Source organism: Gavialis gangeticus, unplaced genomic scaffold, assembly GCF_001723915.1.
Source record: "Gavialis gangeticus isolate Ggan-Ray unplaced genomic scaffold, GavGan_comp1, whole genome shotgun sequence".
NCBI lineage: Eukaryota > Metazoa > Chordata > Crocodylia > Gavialidae > Gavialis > Gavialis gangeticus.
The window spans coordinates 3826431-3830182 of NW_017729018.1; the positions used below are offsets into that span (position 1 = coordinate 3826431).

The window sequence follows — 3752 nt, forward strand, 5'->3', positions numbered from 1 at the left end:
GCCCGGGACCTTGGGATAGGTGCCTCTGCTTTTTAGACAGGAGAGAAGTGGAAAAGCCAGCACGCTCTAGTTTCATGTGCGTGAAGCAGGACATTGCTTTCCCTGTGACCATGTCCTGAGGTGGTGGTTCGAATACCTTTGTGACTGGATACAGGTAGCAGGGTCATGCTGCTATTGCCAGGTCCACAAAATGCTCCTGGAATTGGGCAGGAGTGTCACCCTGGGAACAAGGCTGAAGATGGGGGTTTGACCCAGAAGGGTGCACAGGGGGGCTCAGCTCTAAGAGAAAGCATCTGCCTGAAGGCCTTGCCTTGCTCTGGATTCCCCCACCCAGGGGAGTTTCCATGCATGGAGGGCAGCTGGCGGAGGTACCAGTGCAGAGCTGATGTTACCGTCAAGCCTGTAGCAGAATATCTCTGCAGCCCAGCAAAGGCTTTGAGGCCAGTTTGACCATGCCCAGTGAGCAAAGCAACCCAGAGCAGATGGCATGGTGCTCTGGGCCAAGCCAGCAGGAGCAGGTGGCTGCCTGTTCTCTCTGGACAAGAGCAGTCTGGCACAGGTCATCCTTGACTCCTGCTCAGTCCAGTGAGAGCCAGGTGTGTGACTGGGGTACGATCTTGGAGTCTGTCTTTATAGCACAGTTATCTTGAATTATCTGCACTTCTCAGGCACGCTGAGGAGCTGTATCTTTTCAAGCTGGTGCCACCCTCACTCACACATAGCACTAGCTGTCCTGGTCCTTTGTGGGCAGCAAGCTGAGCTGTGAGAGAAGTTGTCTGTCCTTTTGAACAGCTGGGAGGATGAGAGGTGGGGGGAGGGAAGGAATTAAAAGGATCTGGGGGATTAGCAGCACTTGAATGGAGCTAGGCTGTGTCCATAGCAGTCCTGCCAGCATATGAGGAGTGTTTCGGGCACCCTGTCTGCTGCAGCTGAGTTGCTTAAAGTGCAGCAGCAGTTCATGTTCTTAGCTCTGGAGCTTCCCTGCTTCAGTTCCCCATGCAGCAGCCAAGAGGTCTCATCGCAGAGGCTGAGCTATCCGGGGCTTTCACCTGTGCCTCCAGGCCAGGCAGCTACATTCAAGTTAAGAGGTTGTGCATGGACAAGATCCTGGTTAGGGGCAACGCTCCAGTTAGCTCACAGTGAATACCAGCCCTGGAGCTCTGCATGGCACCCATGACCGAATACAAGGGAAAGAGGGACTGCAGTGAATGTGGGAGAGCCTCCTACAGCCTGCAAAATAGACTCAGGTATGGGAAGGAGGCAAGTGACTGGCCACAAGGGAGCTAGTGTTGGAGAACCCACTCTCCAGGCCTGTGCCCAGACCATGGACTGCTCTGCCTCCAGCTGAACACGGGAACACCAGGCCTGCATGCCGGAGGACTTGTTGCAGGGATGTCACGTATCGTGTTGCCACAGAAATGGGCCAGCGTCCAGGCTGCCATTGCAGCGATGCTGGCTCCCAGATGTCCCGTACGGAGCCATTTTGCAGGCACACTGTGTTCATCGCTGCCCTGCAGGGGCTGGGCTCTGTACCGCAGGGACACGGAGAACCAGGCGGTTCCCAAGGGATGATGCTGACTGTCACGGGGGTGCCAAGAGCGTGGCCATTCCCAGGATGGTCACGGGAAGGGTGCTGGAGCCTTAACAGGGTGGTGACCTAACCTCCCTCCTCCCTGGAGCCCCCTCTTTTCTTCCACTCATGTTACTGGAGCCCCCAAAGGGAACTGCTCTGCCTCAGAGCTGGTGGGGGCTGATGAGCCGTCTTTTCATTTCTCATCCCCTTGGTCGGGAGCACAGTAAGCGTGGGAGACAGCCGGGGCACAAAAGCAAGCCACCTGGGGTAACAGCACAACTCTGCAGCAGGCTTGGGAACAAAACCCAGGTCCCACCCAGAGCCTCAGCCACAAGCCTGCATTTCTTCACCATTCAGCATGGCTGGCAACACCAGGAGCACACTGATGCCAAAGGGACTCGGGGGGACTCAGCAGCAGGACAGGCTGACCCCTCGCAGGCACAGGCTGTTTGGGTTGGCAGAGGGGAGCTGCAGGGAGAGGATGCGAATGGAGGGACAAAGGGGGTGCATAAGGATGACAAAGAGCAACAGAGCATGGGAAGGAAGAGGGGGGTAGGCAAAGACATGGTCAATGGGAAGCTGGAGCAGGACCTCCCAGGGACCAGCCGAGCCAGCATTCGCAGAGCAGACTCACCTCAGGAGGCAGCCGAAGCCTGGCAGTGGGGACACGGGGCCCTCCTGTCTCTGCCCGATCACAGCCTGGAGTGGGTGGTGTTCATGGTACCGCGCAGAGGACCCTACCTAGCATCAGGCTGCGGATGGCAGCTCAGCGAGTGCCGATCCCCACAGAGGAAATGGGGGTTAAAAACAAAAGCCGCCCCAGCACTGTGGAACGCAGCACTTCTGCTTTCCTGAGCAGCTTCCTGTGCTGCGGCTGCTGCAGCATGGCTGGGGTCAGACAGTGCAACACAAACACCTCTGTGTGGCACACGGGTGAGTCTGGCGCCAGCCCAACAGCTGCATCAGAGCCCTCATAAGGAAGCAGCTAAAATATGAACCTCTGAGCTGACATGCCAAGCTCAGGGCTGCAACCCCGCTCCCCACCCTGAGCCTGGGCTAGAAGAGAGTGGAGCAACTCCTGACTTCTGGGGGCAGGACTCGCTCAGTCCCCCTGGCCCAACTCTCATGGGTGCTTCTCTATGAAGTCCAGCGGTGCAGGGCAGGGAAAGCAGGCTTGGCTGTGGCTCTGCTCTGACACTCTCCAACTCACACAGGGGTCAGGTGGCCTCGGATGCCATGAGCGATGGGTAAACCCTGCTCAAGTGCTGCTCTTCTGCACCTTCAGCATCCGCCCTCTTGTCTCTTGAAAGAGAACCAGGCCTATGCCCCTGAAATCAGAGCAATGCAAGGACAATTTCTCATTGAAAAAAGTCTTGAGAGGGCAAGAGATACAACTCAAACAGCTGTCCTGTGCGACTGAGTTGACAGGTGTCAGTCTAGTGCTGATGGGATTCGGGGGACAGCCAAACAGGTGCTAGGCCTTACCTAGACCCCGGGACACCTGGCAGATTGCTCCCTGCTGTGTGCCCCGCTCTTTTTAAAACTGTGAACAGGACATTTCTCTCCCCAGTAACAGAGCCAGAGAAGCCAACCCAACATTGCAGGGCTCCTGAGTCAGAGCTGGAGAGAGAAGAGGAAGTGAGAGCATGGATGGAGGCGGAGGCAGAAATGGGTTACACGTGTAAATCCCAAAGGGTTCATTCAGGTGGGGCTACAGTAGGGCCCTGCCAGGCAGATGCCTTCCTCCCCATCACTAGTCACTGCTCAGCCCTCAAGGGAGTTTTACAAGCACCAGAATATTTTCCATCAGGCCCTTACCGAGTTGGCAGCGTAGCCCTGGCAGTCTCAGAGCATGGCGGGCCCTCAGGGACTCTGCCTGTAACACTTACAAATGTGAGCCCCAGCTCCCACTCTTTCTTGCAGCTTAAAAATGAAATAGGCATCAAAGAATTACTAAAGGGGCAGGGCGACAGCCAGAACAATGATCAGCAAAGCACAGCTCTTCTAGGAACCTGTGCTGCAAAACCTGAGCTTTCATTGGGATCGAGGTGAGAGATAGAGGGAGCAGGAGAAAGCCTCTACCCCTGTAATTCCCAGCCACTGTGTTGCAGCACTAAGATCCTTTTAAGGGTGCTGCACAATACTAGCGCTGCTAGCTGTGCAAGCTCCTACACCATTC

General features: G+C 56.1%; 1 protein-coding gene across 1 annotated transcript in view; it reads right to left on the reverse strand.

Moving 5' to 3' along the window:
* The window catches only part of LOC109294787 (mucosa-associated lymphoid tissue lymphoma translocation protein 1-like), a 33158-nt gene extending 29790 nt beyond the window's left edge, over positions 1 to 3368 (reverse strand). Inside the window, exon 1 of the mRNA XM_019513253.1 lies at positions 2208 to 3368. The gene's annotated coding sequence lies outside the window, so the exon portion shown is untranslated. The remainder of the gene's footprint in view (positions 1 to 2207) is intronic.
* Positions 3369 to 3752: the final 384 nt, after the last annotated feature.